General features: G+C 40.8%; 1 protein-coding gene across 34 annotated transcripts in view; it reads left to right on the top strand.

Annotated features, from left to right (window-relative positions):
* The window catches only part of CELF1 (CUGBP Elav-like family member 1), a 67,081-nt gene that overhangs the window by 16,058 nt on the left and 32,938 nt on the right, over nt 1–18,085 (top strand). For 19 of the 34 annotated variants that reach the window (XM_019743665.2, XM_074336382.1, XM_019743659.2 and 16 more), the window contains exon 2: nt 17,483–17,522. The exons of the other annotated variants lie outside the window; for them this stretch is intronic. The gene's annotated coding sequence lies outside the window, so the exon portion shown is untranslated. The remainder of the gene's footprint in view (nt 1–17,482; nt 17,523–18,085) is intronic. 34 annotated transcript variants of the gene reach the window in all.

Raw genomic sequence — 18,085 nt, 5'->3', positions numbered from 1 at the left:
CACCTTCTGCATAGTTGACTCTATTATATCATCTTTGGGGCTGCAAATAAAAGTTGGAAGATTTTAAAGTTAAAGTTCCCAGAATAATGTTGTCGCCCACACTGCACATATGTCACATTTTGAGTTTACTAGTTAAGCCTGTAAATATGTGCTTTATATACAGTATGTGCAGTGTGATGACTTAGGTTGCCATGAGAACCTAAAAATTTTAGGCTTAAATGGTTCAGTAACAGACTTGTTTTTTCTTTTATTGTCTTAGAGGAAAGCTAGTTTTTTCTTTTATCTAATATGCTTTTTACAAGTTGAGATTTTAGGCGGTGGCCATTCTCATGTATTTCCTCTTGCTTACAGGATGGGTAACTGCTTTGTTTGCCTATTATCAGTCTCCTTCATTCCAATCTTTCATGCTCTAGTTTTTTCCTCTGTACCTTTCTCCTGTTACTCTTTGCTGCAGGATAAGATTAGAAGTAGGAAACTGAAAGCTTTTCCTTTCTTAAAAAGTGCACCTGGTAAGAAAGGAACTATCTAGTGGGGTATCCCTAAGCACACCTAAGGAATTCTTCTCCCATGTAAGCCCCCTGAGATGAGCTGTAGTGGAGAAATTTGTTTGAAAGTTTTTTTTGTGTGTTTTTTTTTTAAAGCATTGAAAAGTTAGTCTGTTATCTGAAAACAATTCAGGTTCAGTTTGAATTGGAATTATTTTGAACAATTTCTTGGCCAGGGTAACTTGTTTATTCTTGGTTGGGTTTCGTCATGAAGATTCCCTTCTTTTTGGACTAGAAGTGTAAGAGGAGATAACAGGATGTTAGAGAGGAACAGACTGTATATTGTTCAGTCTTGGGTTCTTAAACCTATGTTGGGCGATGGACCCACTTCCCTATAAATATAAATAAATAAGTACATAAATACAATTTACATATAAATGTAAAATCTTGCACATAATATAAGGGAGTTTATGGGATCCATGAAATACTTGATCTGCTCCAGTACCATTTTCACTTGAGGAAACAGGTCCAGAGAGGAGAAATAACTTGCCAAAGGCTATACTGTGTGTTCATAGCTGTTTTGATTTTGAGGTTATACTTTGAGTAATCAGCCTTGTTATACAATTGTGGTATTTTACATTGTGTTCTTTATTTTTACTTAGTTGCCTTCACATACCGTAAATAACCTTAATAAAGTACATAACAGGTCATTAAAGCTCTGATATTACCCAAAAACGTAGCATATCAATTCACAATAAGCAACTCTTTGGGAAATCAAAGTTGCAATAACAGGGCTGCTCAGAAAAATTAAATATATAAGCCACTATACACAGTTATGAGGTTTTTAATCAATTTTGAACACTTGCATGCCTGTGTTTTGTGGGACATGAAAATGCCTCTGCTGTAAGAATCCTGCAGTGTGGACAGGGCTCTGCCTGCACTAGGTGGTCTGTAATAGGTAGTAGGGTTGAAAGGTCAAGTTTGCTTTCATTAAGCACCCTTTCTTAGTACTGCATTACCTACAAGGGGCCAAGAGAAAATTTCAAGATTTCAAGTGGTTAATTTGCTGGTAAAATGTATTAAAGTAGGTAATTATGGTGGGCCAATTATATGTTAAGAATTTGAATGGTTTTCTTATGTTTCAGGGAAAGGCTGCTGTTAAGGGGCTGCCTAGTAGATCTGTGTGTTTGTGCCCCATAAGCACACATACACCTGGCAGCTCAGTGATGGAAAAGAGCTGAGCAGTGCTCTTTTCTCCGGAGCCCCCCTCGTGGCTGGGTGACTTAGTGTCTTGTAGTTGAGGCTCCCAGAGTATAACAGCGCCAACACTTTTAGTTCCACCATTTTGTTTCCTTGTGGCAGGTGTGTTTGTTTTTCTTTTAATGGTGGTGTAAAATTTCCTCAAAAGGCTAGGCAGAGATTTCTGAGATGGAAGAATGTTTTCCTGAAAGTGTTACAAGAGATGTTAGAGTGGATGCTGAGTTATGGTCTCGGTTTATTTTTTATCTTTCTTTAGAATATATTTTTCCTGAAGTCAGCAAAAACTAATTTTGCTTCCATAAGCAGTGTGGTATTAATTTCATACAACTGTGAAACATTTTAACTTTAAGTTACTTTACATTTTAAATGACAGACTCAAGGAATTTCAGGAATGGAGGGACTTTAGAAATAATGTGGTCCAGACCCTAAATCCTGACGTTTAAGCTCACTGCAGGTGCCCTTACTTAGTGAGAGTGCTGGCAGGTGGGACCCCTGGAAGGTCCTGGCCTGTCTGGCCTCAGTCTCTCCCATTACTTCGCATAGCATTTATAGTTTGTACCCCATACTTTAGCTCTAGTTATATACTACCAGTGTTTATTATCTTATGTTATTCTTATCCAAGAACTAGATTATAAGTATTGGAGGTCAGTGATGGCGTGGCTTATGTTTGTTTCACAGCCTGTACAATACTGAAGAAAAATATACACTGTGCAGTAAGTACTTGGTTGGTTACTTATGAGCTAAAGCACAGAATCATTTAAGTCAGTTGGCAGTGCATTTCTCATTTTGGAGGGTCTACTCTGCTTAGAAATTAAGGTTTTCATATATTTCACATTGAGATGAATCTGAGTGAATTATTCTAAGCAAAGTAATTTTTGGAATATAAATATTTGGCTTCTGATTATGTAAGCCAGCATCCTGGGAAATACATTTAAAATCCCATATTAGAATTTTTAAACACTTGTACCAACCAGAAAAAATAAAAAAGACCCCAAAATACAGTCTGAGCGTTGGGATGAGACCTTCATTCTGAAAACAGCAAAGGGCCAGTGCCGGTTAGGACCATTCACACAGATGGGGAATAACATTGTGTGTGTGTTAAACTCCAGAATTTAAATGATAAATTTAGCTTAATGGCTACTGCCGATCTGCTAAGAATCTGACCTAGTAAAGTTTTGACAGTGTCTTATCTGTTTCCCGTGGCTGAGGGATTCTTGCTGTGACTGAAATAATTGGGAAGGTCCTGGACTGGAATAGAATCTCTCAAACCTTTCTCCAAGTACCAGCCTGTGTGTTGCTGGGTTTTGTCTGGAGCATGTGAACAGCGTGCATGTGTGTGAGACAACCGGGCTTTCACGAATGGCCCCCTTCAGCAACCATGTATGGGTAAAGCTGGTCCGGCCCCTGCTCCTCCCTCTCTGAGCGCGGCCGAGCGGAATCTGTTCTGCTGAAGCTGCTGTTCCACTTTTCAGCTTTCTATATTTGTACAGCAACAGCAGGAGCAGCCCACTAGCGAGGCTGTGTGGCTGCCCTGTGCACCCGTACTGGTTCTGGGCTGCTCAGGGCTCTGTTCTTACGTGGGTCCATCTGTCTGTCTGTGTACATTTCTGTGGAGGACTGAGGTTTTCGAGTTAAAGAGGTGACCTGTTTGTCTGTTTTGTTTTGTTTTGTTTGTCAGTTATGAATTGTAGAGAATGGTTTAGAGTTTCCGGGATGGGGTGAGGAGGCAAGATTTATATTTAACAAAACTTGTTCTAGAAAAAGGATGCCCAACTGGTAAATACAGTGTCAGAAATGGTCTTTGGGGTCTCTTAGAAACTTAATCTCATTAGTGTTTTTTTCCCTTCTGTTTTTTACTGGTCACGAAGATCAGTTCTTAGAGGTGGAAATTACTTCCTTTCCTGGCACACAAATTTGCTGATATAAATTTGAGTAAAGAGGCTGAGACACCTCTACCCTTTTAAGAAATTATTTTGTACACAACTTTTTGGAGGAGGGTGCGGTAGGGGCCTGGCTGTTTGCTGGGAAAGGAATTGTGGGAAATGCTCTTGTTGGCTTTGGGCTTTGCAGTGGCCAGTGCTCTGTGTGCACTGATTCAGAGTGCTTTGTAAAGTTTGGCCTTAGAGGGCTTGCAGTGTGTTTTGGTGTCATGTCTATTTAAGGAATAGTAGGGGACATGACATGTAGACAGATTTCAGGCTAATTCCAAATAGTATTCGGTCTGTTACTATGTTTTTAAAGGATATTTTCATTTGTTATGAGATATTCTGATTAGACAGAAATGAATCTCTCGCTCTTGATCAACTTCAGTCTAAATTCAATTTTATTTCTTTGTTTTACACTTTTATTCCCCTCCCCCACCCCCATGAGTCATAAGCATGCAGAGTTGGGAATAGAACTTGTCAGCTGAGTAGGGATGAGACAGTTCTCTGCACATATTTGTGACTGTGGCCGATGAGGAGAGAAAAGGACTTTGAATGCTGGAGAAACACATTCACTGAGGCAGCTTCTTCCTGTGGCTGTGTAGTAGGGTTCCAAGCAACCATTTGCTGATGTATTCTGACTCTGAGTACTTAGGAATCTATTCTACCACTCTCCCATTGTTGGCTTCTGTTGTGTGTGTGTGTTTAGGGCCTAAGACCTGGTGCTGAGTCTCTCATGGATCCTGCATACTTAATGACTTTCTAAAATTCTGTTAAGTGTGGCATTAAATAGGCTTCACCTTCCCCTTCTTGGCAACTCTTAGTGCCCGTGTCATTTTACCATCCTACTGTTTTCCCATTTATACCATGAATCATTGTACACCCTCTGTAGGGGCTGTCATTGGAGATTAAACTCAGTGGCAGCTCGTTGATTTTTACAGCTCAGCCTCAGTACAGGATACTGGGACTGGCACATCTATTCCAGCTTTCCTTTTCTTGCTCTTTTAAAGAAATTTACAGTTTCCCTGGTCTCATTTTATTAGTTTATATTTTTTCATTAAATGCATTTCAAAGCTTCAAATCCTTTTTTGGTATGATGAGGGTAATAAGTAAATGATTATAAATAAATAAGTGCTCTTAGAACAGGTAGTTCGGTGTTTCATAATGAATGTTACACTTACACTGGAGCTAACACACCTCATTGGAGGTCGAAGGCCTGTCAGCCAGTCATTCCCTTCTTACTTCCCTCGCCCTCCTTCTAATAGGAAATATTTCTGTATTATCTTAGGTACTCCCGTTTTGAAGAGAAGTAATCATCTTGTCAAAGAATAAGACTTTTTGGGACTCACCCTGTCTCACCATAGGCACCAGCCTTTGACCGTGGAGTAATAATGAGATGGAAACACTTTCATGTGCCAGGCCCTGCTCTAAATGCTGTACATATGTAAATCCTTTAATCGAAACAAACACCCTATGAGGTACATACTATTACTATAACCATTTTCCAGAGGAGGAAAGTGGTATGAAGAAGGCCAACAATTTACCCAAAGTTACTTGGCTAGTTACTGGGCAAAACTGGGATTAGAACACAATGGTGTGACTCCAGAGTCTGAGTGGAGGCTATATTGTAGTGAATATTTGTCTATTATTTTATTAACACATTCGAATATTATTTGGGATTATTGAATCATGAATTAGTCTAACCCAGTTTCATTTTAAGTCAGTTTTGCAGTCCACTGTCAAGTAATTCTTTTATTGATGATAAAGAGCTGCAAGGCAAATAACAAATCCATGGAGTATCCTCCAGATTCCTAGTTTATCTCTGCTAATGCCAGACGTTTGTTGAAGATATTAAAAGCCGAATTAATTTTAGCGTCTCTATTTTATTTATTTATTTATTTTTATTGGGGAATATTGGGGAACAGTGTGTTTCTCCAGGGCCCATCAGCTCCAGGTCGTTGTCCTTCAGGCTAGTTGTGGAGGGCGCAGCTCACTGGCCCATGTGGGAATCGAACTGGCAACCCTGTTATTCAGAGGTCGCGCTCTAACCAACTGAGCCATCCGGCTGCCCAGCTTCTCTGACTCGTGTTCCCTCACTTCACATCCTCAAGAGATGCCCTCACAGGGGAAGCATGGGAAGGGAGGACTGGCAAGTTTTGCCTAATCCATTAACTATGATTCATGTGAGTGTAACAAGGTAACTGAGATCTGTTCAAAAGAAATGATGATGGGAGAATTACTGGTAGGCTGAGTAATTTCAGTAGAGGGTAGCAAAATGTTATTCTGTCTTAGGCAATGTGATTGAATAGCACAAAAGTTTGATTTAGAAAGGGAAATAAGAATCAGCTCTCCTGAGATATTTCAGTCTCTGTCACATTGAAGGCAGATTGTCCTTTGCCATATATGCTTTCCCTTGGATGTATGCTGTCCTGTGTTTTTTGTTTCTGTGTAAGTCATGTCTTCTGAACGAGACTATAAGCTCATTAAGGACAGGGTTTGGGCCTCTTGTACCTTCTGGGTTTATAATAAGTGAATGTTCTCTACATGCGGTTTTGATTGATAGAGCTCCCATTTTATAAAGAGCTTGTTTTGTAAAAATGAAATCAAAGCACTGACAAGTTTAATTTTGTGGAACAGTGGGATTTTTTATTTTTTTTTAGGAATGAATTGAAGGAGGTGATGGAGATCATATAAATGGGTATTTAAATGTGAGAAGCACTTTTAGAAGCACAATTTGAGCGTGATGAAAGCATGATAATTGAAGTAACTTTTTAAAAAAGTGACAGCATTAAAGAGAGATTTAGAATTTGCCCTAGGGTTGCGCATCCTTTGGGATGAATCAAGCTATGTCAGAATACTCCCTGATTGGCTGAAGCAGAGGTGTAATTTTTGTACTTTCTGGCAGATACTCTATTTCAGGAACCATCTCCATAGAAAAAAATCTTTTCTGGTTTTGTAGGATTATGACATTAAGAACAGAAAGAAATTGTATAAAGTTTCCTGCTTTTCAACAAAACAGGATAAACCTCCTGAGAAAAGGCCATATGGAAGCCTCCTGCTTGAGTGCCCATGTGTTTGGGGTGAGGTTGGGGCAGATGGTCCAGGCAGGGTTCTTGGCTGCTGAGTGAAGGGCTTCGGAGATGATAGAAGTTAGATGCTCGGTGCTGGGGAAGGAAGGGCTGTGTGTTGTGTGTATTGGGCATGTGTGCCTACGAGGTGAAGTGAGCTCGGTGAAGGGACACTAACGTGTTGGGTAGTGTAAGGGGTAAGATAAAGGAAGAGGGGAGGAGATGCTGCCCCAGAATGATACCTGCAATTTGATCTTAACATCCCCCTGAGATTAGGGAGAGGGAGACAAGCGATGGTATGAGAAACAAGATTCCAGATCCCTAGCCTCTTCCGTTCCCTAGAGCCTTCAGGTAAGATAACTGCAGGACTGTCAGGTTTTTCTCTTTAAGCTTGAATTTGTTTTGATTCTTTTTTGAGCTATTAGGCCAAAAGCTGTATTTATAGAACTTATTTTGGCATATTATCTCACCGTGTCCCTTTGCCTTCCTTCCTGGAATCCAGCTAATGGTGCTCTCTGCCTGGCAGGAAAGGTTGATTGAAGAAAATGTACACATAGATATACAGCTGAGTGATTGAAAATAGCTCCAAACTTTGAAAATAGGCCAGTTGTAAGGTTTGCAGTCCAAGCTGCATGAACATCAGTTGAGTTGCTAGGGTAACTTCAAATGGTGTAATGTAGTTACCCAGCTGACATGTGGTGTATTGCTGGTTCACCTGGACAGTGGCTGTTTCCACATAAAAGTTCCAGGCAAAGCAGGGAAAAAAAACAAAGTGTTTGTTTGGGTAGAGCATGAGTTGGGAATTTACTTTGTCCCTCATAGTTTCTTCAAGAGTTTTCTTTTAAAAAAAGTTTCTGTAGACTAGGTAACACATCCATATGTGAACAATTCAGCCAGTATTTCACATCTGCAACCTTGTTAGCAGGTTTTTCTTTATCCTTCCAGAGATGTTCTGTTTAAATACAAGCTACATGTAGTTCCTTTCTTATTATATAAATATACCCTCCTGTTCGATCCTTAGTGGTTGCAACTGCCTTTACTCTCTTTACTAGCACAGAGTGTTCTCTTGTGTAGCTATACTATAATGTATTTAACCAGCACCCAAGTGATGGGCATGTATGTGTCGAGTTTTTGCTGTTATAAACAATGTTCTTATGAATGCCCCTTGGCATATCCTGTGTACATCAGATACAAATTTATTTGAAGGCTATATTTCTAGAACAGGAATTACTGGATTCAAAGGGCATATGTAGTTTTCAATATTGGTAAGATATTTAAGATCCTCTTTTATACTTCGCAAGTGGTATTACCCATTGAAGAATATTACTCGTGATCAGAAAAGCCTCGATGCAATGGCAGTCTAACTGCCACTCCAGATAGTTCCTAAAATGACCTGAAATGGAAGATTTAAGAAACCATCTCAACATAAGCTTCATTATCAAACCTAGCAGCCATTATTGCCAGAGAAGAGGAAAGTTACCTAGAGCTGGCAGGAGCAGCCCCTACTTTTTTATTTTATTTGAATTTGGTGATGGCAGTTGAATCTTCAAGTCTCTCTCTCTTACTCTCAAAATGTTAGTTTTACCCATTTATGGTCTCTACCAATCAGAAAAACCTTTGTGGTCCATGGCTCATTCAGTCCTTTACTCTTAAAACTATTCAGATGGATATCATGAGACCATTTAGTCATCAAAATTAGCCTTTAAATTCCAAGTAGACCTTACAGCTAATGTTTAATAATCACCTCAGAAAATAAAAGCAAAGTAATATTTTAAGCCCCCCCCCAAAAAAAAAAAAAAAACAACGCATTTTACCAGATAGTGTGCTGTGACTCCAGAAAATACAAGTCTCACTGAGGCTGGTTGTGGAACCTGGGTCACTTAATTCGTTCTTTTCACTTTAGTTCCCTCATCTGAAAATGGGAGTGAAAATGCCAAAGAATCTCCTTTGAGCAGTTAGAAAAATAATTACAAAGTCATTTCCAGGAGGTTATGTATTATAGAAATGATTCTTCAGAGACATCAAGATTATAAGGTAATTTTAAAAGTAACTGACAGTGTTTTAGAAAAAAATTAGTCACATTCTGCCTACATGGTACTAACATATGGTGTAGCCCTGATGAGCTGCACAAGTGGGCTGAAATCAAAATGCAGTTGGAGAGAGGAGCAGTAGTGACTCACTAGCTGAAACAGATTTGGCCTTATGGCAGGGCAATGATACGAAGGCGGAACTGGTGGTCTTAGAACATGCCAGATTTGAGCAAGTGATACATGAATATTATGGCAAAGTAGAATGACTGAGCCCTCGTGTGTGGATTAGGTGCATTGTCCGGTGTCTCAGTCCCTGTAGGTAAGGTCCCCTCTGTGTTTTCAGAGCCCCCACTTCTTTCAAACAATGGGGAACCTTTGCTGCTTCTGACTTCTGTGCATGGTTCCCTGTGTCTATGAAAAGATAAGCCACTAGGCAGATATTTGACTTCGATATGCCTGAACATTGGGGTCACATTAGGAAGATACATAGAAGAGTTAGCAATTCTCTCCAGAGAGCTGCACAATAGCTTAGCTACCATATGTAAATTGCTACTGCTGCATCCAGCAGTTTGTTGCCCAGTTCTGACAATGCTGCCAAGGAAACTGGAGGAGCTAAAACAGAATGAAATTCCTACACTCCACCCCCAGCCCCCAGTAGAGAGCTATTTGAGAACTACTTTGAGGGTATAGGCATTTTAGAAGGAAGTAGGATAAGGGATTTTTTTAAAATGTGTTTTGCATTCCCTATCTGCCTCACCTGAACACCTCCAAAAATGGGATGCCGCTCAGGTGAAATGACCTGTTTAGGTGTGTATATAGTCATAAGGAAAGATCATCTGACTAAACAGGAGATGAGATAGATGGCATATCAGAGAAACGAAGGAGAACAAAGAGGCAACGAGCGCATCCACCCCCATCCAGCTTTAGTGTACCGCTTTTTTTGTAGCAATTTCAGAGGATTTAATAATTACGATGGCTTTGTAAAATAGGTGTTAACGTTTATTGGTTGTGACATATAGGAAGGATGCTGTTGGCAAAGTCAGACTTTAGGCCAGTTCTGACGCTGATTCTTAAATATGGGCTGCTTATAAGAAAATGTTTATAATTGTTAAGTGAAAAAAGTAGGTTATGCAATAGAATATACAGTATATCTAATTTGATAATGTGTTTTTGAGAGTGTATGCATCTTAATATATGCATAGATTTAAAGTTTTGTAGGAATTAACCCAAAATGTGATTTTATGTAAAAATGAATAAACGGGTAAATTTTTTAAGTTGAAAAAGTAGAATAATTAAAGGGGAATAAGAACTAATAAATCTACTTCTATTGAAAAAGGTGGCTACTGTGGAGCATTTGAGATCTTTCTCCCCAGCATATGTCATCAGTTTGGCTCAAATAAACGCTTATAAAAATTAAAGGGGGGGGGCTGCTTACAATGTTGCTTTTACCCTAATATCCACACATTAAAGGGGAAAAATACATTTTTTTACTAAAAAGTACAAATACTTATATGTAGATATCTTAATTTAAATAGTAATGGAAATTTTATAAATTGAGTAAACTAGGGAATTCCAGTTCAGCAATTGAAGGCCTGATATGTTGTTTTTATTCCAGGTGTCCTGGGATATAAACAGAAAAGGAGGAAGGACTTGTTACTTAGTCACAAAATGCTAGCATTGATATTTATTAACAAAAATTTAGAAATGAGGTTTACACATAGTTTCTTCCAGGTGTATCTCATATATGGTAGGGATTGAACTAGACCTTGGATTACTTTTAAAACAGTTTGGAGAAAACTGATGTTTTTAGATGATTTAATGATAGTCTGGGTTACTCTAGTCCTATCGTCTAGTTTTATAGATGAGGAAGCTGAGGCCCAGAAAAGTGACTCACTGAAGATCACACATGGCACCAGGTCTGGCGTTTGTCTAACACACTGCCTGTTTGGTTACCTTGCAGCAGAGAGAGTCCAAGGGGGAGACCATTCTAGCAGTGGTCATGAGTCCCTTAGAGAATCAGATGAAGGCTTTGGGTTCTCTCCTCAGGAAACCTCCAGTGTCCATCTTCACACAGTTTAGCAAAAAAATGTGGGGTCCATAGATCATCCATTTCCCGAAAACCCACCTGTGGACTTTAAAGAGATCTGTCTGATGGTCTCAGACTGAGAAACATGATGGAAAGGTTTTAAAATAGTTGCCACATTGCACAACAATACTGAACTGTGCACTTAAAAATGGTTAAGATGGTGAATTTTACGTGTGTTTTTTTTACCAGTTTCTTTTAAAAGCTGGGGAAAAATTGTTGACACCAAAGAAGGGATGAGCATACTGGCTGGTAGAGAAGGAGATGAGATTGAGATCTGTTTATAAACTCTTCTAGGATCAGGGAGAGGACAAACATAGATGACTCAGTCAGTAAAGAGTTAGAAGCCGCAAACTTAAGCCTGAATAATGGAAATAGTAGTCGCAGAGCAAGTGTCACAATTTTTTCTTTCTTTGTACACTCCACAGAGAAAGTGTTCAGTTCTATCCCTGCTGACCAGGACAAGCCAGAGCCGAGCCTGGTGCAGTATAGGACTTGGGCTGTCCCACACCGAGCAGGTCTTACAGTGGAAGGAGTTTTTCTGGGAGTGATGGGACTAGAAGGGAATTTACTCTGTGCTTCAGTGTATTTGTTTAATCCACCTAGTCACCCCCATTTTACAGATGAGCAGAAAACAGTTAGTGGTTAAATAGTTTCTCTGTGGTCATTCAGTAGTGGGTCCACCTATTTGTTGCTGATTTTACAAATTTTATTTCATTTAATGCACTAGCCTTGAGGTAGATTCTACCCTATTAGTTGTGATGTGTGTGCCCAGGATCCTGGATTAGAATCTGGTGGTAACTGTCACTTCCCCACTACAGCTTCCCAAGGAAGATAGATTGACTACTGCAGGCAAACGACTGGATTTTAGCACCAGTCCCTGGTGGATTTTTGCATTGGGATAAGCCAGGCTAGCCTGGAAAGCTTCCCAGTTGATCGTTTTATCTGGTTACTTGGCTTTCCAGGGTATAGGAGTGGGAGGACATGCAGTTTTCCAAAGTGGGAAGCCCAGCCTTCTTATTGAGCAGGCCATATGGTACCCCATTTCCCTGAAAATAAGACCTAGCCAGACAGTCAGCTCTAATGCGTTTTTGGAGCAAAAATTAATATAAGACCTGGTATTATATTATACCTGGTCTTATAATAAAATGAGACTCAGTATTATATCATATGATGTGATACCCGGTCTTATAGTAAAATAAGACCAGGTCTTACATTAATTTTTGCTCCAAAAGATTAGAGGTGATTGTCCAGCTAGGTCTTATTTTCGGGGAAACACAGTAGGAGGAAAAGAAGGAAGGAAGGGCATTGAAAGCGGTCTAAACGTTAACAGACGGTTTAAAAAGAGCAGTTTCCCCAAGACATTTTTATTTGTCTCTTTCTCTTCCAGTTAGAAATTTGTACAGTGGCTTGATTGAATTCTGGGCATCCATTTGGTTCCTTTCAGATATGTAGTTAAGTCTTTTTTTATAGGTGAGGAAAGTGACACTTAGAGATGTTAATTAACTTGCTTAGAGTCACACATCTGAGTAACAGCAGGAAGTTTTCACTACTCTTTTTTTGGGGGGAGGGGGTGTTTTTTTGTTTTTGTTTTCCCCTTCTTCTGCCCCCCCCACCCCCCAAGGCAGCTGGTAGCTGGTCGCTGGTCGCGGGTCGGCAGCTCTCGCCGGCTGCCATCTCCTCACAATGGCTGCCGGCCGCTCTTCGCAGCACACAGCGCATGGCAGCCCAATCTCCGGCTGCTCACAGCAGCCCAGCTCCAGGGAGAGCTGTTGTTCACAATATTAGCTGTAGAGGGTGCAGCTCACTGGCCCATGTGGGAATCAAACTGGCGACCTCGGCATTTGGAGCCCAGCGCTCCAACTGCCTGAGCCACCTGGCCGGCCCTTCACTACTCTTAATCGCGTCTCGGCCAACAGTTGAGACTTTGGACATTTACCTACTTAACAAGTTGCCTTAGAAAAACAGTCAGACTCAACTTTCTGGCCCTCATCGTTTAAGTAGCCTTTTCTATGGTTTGTGTGCATGATCTTGCTTGTACAGTTTTTAACCTGAGTCAGCCTTTTATCCAAGGGTTAAAATGTCTGACCTTATATTACAGCCCCTTCATTGCCTGGATTCAGGTGCTCTTGAGAGTTCATTTCTTGTGTCTTTTTCCTCATCTGTAAATAAGGATAGGTTAGGTATGAGGATTAAATAGAAAGCACCCAAAACATCACATGGAATGCAGTAAAAGCTCAGAAAATGTTAGCTCTTATAATAGTTATTATCACTTTGTAAATGTCTGGACATTTTCCCCTACTTTCAGGTGATAAGGTTTACAAATTTTAAATACCATATTCCATTAATTCGAGGATACACATATTACCACTGATGGAATCTTAAGTTCCTTGGTTTGTGGTAATCTGTTAGATTCTATAAGGCAGAAAAATCTGTTCAAAAAACTGTTCATCTCAAAGCTGGATATAAAATCTGTAAAGTATTTTTTTTTAAACTTTTATTTACATTTGTTTTTCCAGGACCCGTCAACTCCAAGTCAAGTAGTTGTCTTCAATCTAGTTGTGGAGGGCGCAGTTCACACTGGCCCATGCGGGGATCGAACCAGCAACCCTGGTGTCATGAGCATCGCGCTCTAACCAGCTGAGCTAACTGGCCACCCTTAAATCTGTAAATTATTTTTTTGAATTCCAGGCCTGTTTTCATATTTCCCAGGAGACCTAGGGTTAGGGGTACCCTGAGGGCAAGGATGGGTAAACAGGTGGGACCTACCTGGCCCTCCTCTATCTTCAACCTGAATAGCTTCACTTTTATGTTTAGGGGTAAAACACTTCTGCTTTTAAAAATGTTTGAAAACCCTAATCTGCTTAGTTATTCAATTCTTCATTAGTTCCTGCTTTATATCAGCATAGTTTTTCAAGGTGTTGAGGGCACTTGCTAACAGTTGTTAGTAAGGTAACTCTTAGTGAACCTTAAGAGAATGGTTTTACTAGAGGGGGAAGGGATTGGGACGAGGGCAGAGTGAATAAAGGGGGTCAAATATATGGTACTGGATTGGAAACTAGACTTTTGGTGGTGAGCACACAATAGAGTATACAGATACCTGTCGTGTCCAGCGCAACACGGGCAGTGAGGGTACGAGAAGGGGCGGCTTTGGGTTAAGTTTTAAGAAAGAAACATACAGATACTTAATGCAGTTTAAATCTCAGAAGGCCAGGGGTCTCACAGTTCTGAAAGACTGGAGCCCAGAATAAAGCCGACTGGAGGTTTTTATTGATAAGTATACAAGGGAGTAGCAGTATTTTTGGCATGGTCTGTGAGACTCACTTATCACGTTATGGAAACAACCCAAACCAATTATGTTGATCTTCAAACAGCCGAAGCAGAAAGTCCTTGAGGTGAGGTATGCAACTCTTTTAAGGGACATATATCACATGTTGAAATGGTTTCACAGAGCTGAGCTGAGAGAGTTTAATCTTATCACTCTCAAGACTTTTCTCCCAATTAGGTGAGAGGGAAAACCAGAGTCAGCAGCCGGTTTTCTCAGGCAGGGGGAAGGGGAGACAAGGCCCCTTCCCAAGTGTTTCTAAGGCAGCTCATCGCGGGTCTCCATGGGGTTCCGCCTGGCTTGAGTTGTGTGTCCCCCGCCCCCCGTGGGGGATCTTAATCGTCATTGGCCGCAAACCCTCTTTTGGAGACTAAATAGAGAGAAATATACAGTCCCAGAGATGCACAGTCTCACAGACTATTCTTTCCTTAAGGAAAGACACGGGGGGGGGGGGGGGGAGCAGTCTGCTAGGCTGTTGTGTGACAACAGATACCGAATTATATTGTTGTACACTTGAAATTTATATAATGTTATTAATCAACGTTACCTCAATAAAAATTTTTTTTTTTTTTAAAGAGTGAGTTTTGCTAATGAGGCCAAAGCCCTGGGTTCAAGCTTTATGTAGGTCATGGAGCATGACTGACTGTACCTACTACTAGCCCCTGTATCTGTGGTTTGTGATTCAGTGCAGATTGTGTAAGAGCTGCTGATGGTGAGTGAGTCAGTGGCCGTCTTCTGAGAAGGACAGTGTTTTGTCACTTATTCAACATATAGGCTCCATAGGCCAGCAGAAAACTGAGAAATGAAAAAGGTTCATTACCTTGCCTACGCTAAGGAAGGTGTGCAGGAGATCTGAGAGCTTCTGTATCATTCTTGAGAGGTGATGCTGTTCATTTATTCTTGCATCTTTGAAAAGTGTCAAGATCATATATAAGTTCCAAGATGTAGCCCAAAACCAAATACAAATTCTTTCCAGGTTATCTTTCTTTGGGGAAATCGTGAGATAGGTGGTTTGCCTTTTCAGAATCTCCTGTACCACTGACTCACCAAGTACAATTTAAAACTTCAAAGGAGGTCATATTTGGACCACCTTAACGTATCCCATGCAGATAATACTGCTTGCTTCCCTCAGAGCTAGGCTAGCTTGCCCTTCATCCTCCTCTGTTGTCTCCCCTCACCTTTCTGGTGCTCCCTTGCCCCCTTAACTCTTTTTTTTTTTTTCAATTTTGTACCGGGAACAGTGTGTTTCTCCAGGACCCATCAGCTCCAAGTCGTTGTCTTCAGTCTAGTTGTGGAGGGCACGGCTCACTGGCCCATGTGGGAATCAAACCGGCAGCCCTGTTCAGAGCTCGCGCTCTAACCAACTGAGCCATCTGGCCGCCCCCTCCGTCTTAACTCTTCTCACCCCTCTTTGGAACCACCTTTATGCCTCTCTGCATGGTGATTGCGAAAGGTAGAGGTAATGTTAATGGCAACAGACTTCTGTGGGGCTCCAGGGAGGTACCGGCTTCCTCTCCTCACAGAGCTTAATGCCTTTTATGTGGCTCCTCACAGAAATTGAAAGGCGTAAAAAACTCAAATCTTTTAGTTTCCATTTAGCATTCCTCTGTCCCCAAAGCATTTGTTTTCTTACAGACTAGGCAACAGAATGTAGGAAAAGCAAAACTGGGAAAACAGCTTTTAAAGAAAATGCACTCCTGTATTAGGCTTCCCACTGTCCTCCCTCAAGTGACCAGGGCCTGTGTGGGCGAAAACAGTGTTGATCCTTTTTTGTTTGTTTACCTTTAAAAGTCTTTGGGTGACTTAGGAATAGGGTGATTAATATCTTATATATTTGTTTTAAAGAATTCATTTTTCTCTTTCTCTTGGTCAAGTGTTCCTCAGCGCCATGGGTGCTGCTGTGTTCTCTGGGACCTAGAGACGTGTCCCTCACCCTTAACAACCAGGCCACCCCCCCACCCCCACCCCCCCCACCCCCACCCCCGCTTTGCTTTCTGTATCCCGGAAATTGCCCAACTAGCATGCACTTTGAGTCTGGTCTCACAGCGTCACAGAACAGCAGTGTTTCTCAACGGTTCATGCATGTTCTGTGCACCATTTTTTGGAAGGAAACATTGGTCTTTTCTTTGCCTTTTACACCACCTGCAATAAAACTGACAGGTAGAAATTTAATTTGCTTTCTACCCTCCAAGGCAATACTACTCCAGAGCCCTCTCAAGATACCTGCCTCAGTAACAGTGTGTACCTCCTAGATGATGGTCACATTTCTCCAGACAGATGGACAGACCGTAGGCTCTGCGTTAGAATCTGCTGTGGACTTTATTTTAGCATCTAAATCCTTAAGAGTAGTTCCTACCTTAGATGGTGATGATGATACAGGACTGAATGAGGGATTGTGAATTTAGTAAATGATTTTCTGCCAGTCAGGAAGCATCTTTGTCTTCTGGGAGGGTAGGTAGAGTGTCATAGGCTCTCACAGTAAGCTCTGGTTCTGGCTTTGTCCTTCATGGTAGTTCTTACACTTTCCAGTGTAGGCCTTGTCCTTAGTGACTTTGAGTAGTTCTCCTTCTATAGCCAGGGCCAGACAGAAGTACAACTGGCAGGGGTTTTAGACGAAGTTTGTAGGCAGTTGGGCGGCTTTACAGAATCAATCTTAACTTGCAAGATTGTTTGATAATGTTTAAAAATAAAACAAATTGGTTTTGTGGTTCCTCTGTTTGCTTTTACCTTCAATTAACTTCCCCATCTTCTGATTTTTTTGGTTTCAGTGGTTCACCACCACCCTGCATTTACAGGGCCAGCGAGATGCATTTACACAGCCAGGAACTTGGTTGCCTTTAAACAGTCTTATGCCTGGCAATTTGTCAGGAAGGTTGTTTTGGGGAAGTGTGGCCTCTCCACGTTAATAACATGATTCTTAATTGTTGAAAAAATTATACAGCCTTTAGCTTTACTGTTGTTTCCCATCCGAAAACAGATGTTAAAAACTGATGATTTTGGTGACTTAAATGTATTGAAATTCAACCTCATAAACCCTAGTCATTGTCTTACTATTTGTTGTGATATTTTGGGGCAAGCCTCTTTTTAGTTGATGGTGTTTTAAAATTAGCTTTGAGGTGCTAAATGCATTTATCTTTAAGGTTTTGTATACTTTAAAAATGGGAGAGGGAAGGGCTCTTCAAAAAATTTTTAAAAATCTTTAGCTAAGGTGACGAGGGGGGAGGCTTTTCTTGGGAAAGACGCTACATATGTGAAATGATGAAAAGTGTAGGCATGGCCCACTTATTTTTCTTTCCTTGGTTTTTTTAGAGTGAAGACATAGCCCAGAGAGGGAGGTGTAAAGCTACAGGTATGGGCTAACTGCTGGATGGGTTTGCTTCATGGGCGTCTTTTTAACCTTGCATGAGGCCTGTTGTGCAGATGTGAAAAAATTGACTTCAGGAAGGTGATGGCTTTTCCCCTACATTATAGGATATAATTTCCTGTTCCTAGGAAGCTAGAACTATTTCTTGTTTTCTTTCCCAACTCTTTCTCCTTAGGTATTTTCCAAGGCAGACGTAACTCCCAGTTGAACTAGCTGCTGCCTAGTTCTAACAGCTGTGGGATGGGGAGGGGAGTGTGTGTGTGTGTGTGTGTGTGTGTGTGTGTGTGTGTGAGAGAGAGAGAGAGAGAGAGAGAGAGAGAGAATGTGTGTGTGTGTTGGGAGCAGTATTCCACACAGCATCTACCTAGCTAACTTTCGCCATTCCCATTTCATAGCTGGAACACCCCAAGTAAACTAGAACAAGGATGAGGATAGAACTTAATGGATTTCACACAGATAACATTTACCCTCCTAGAACCAGAATTTGTTCAATATTCTTATAATCTTACAATATTTTATAATCTTGTAATATCTTATATTTTTAAATT

This window comes from Rhinolophus sinicus, linkage group LG06 (genome assembly GCF_036562045.2).
Source record: "Rhinolophus sinicus isolate RSC01 linkage group LG06, ASM3656204v1, whole genome shotgun sequence".
Lineage (NCBI taxonomy): Eukaryota > Metazoa > Chordata > Mammalia > Chiroptera > Rhinolophidae > Rhinolophus > Rhinolophus sinicus.
This window is presented reverse-complemented; position numbering and strand designations above follow the sequence as displayed.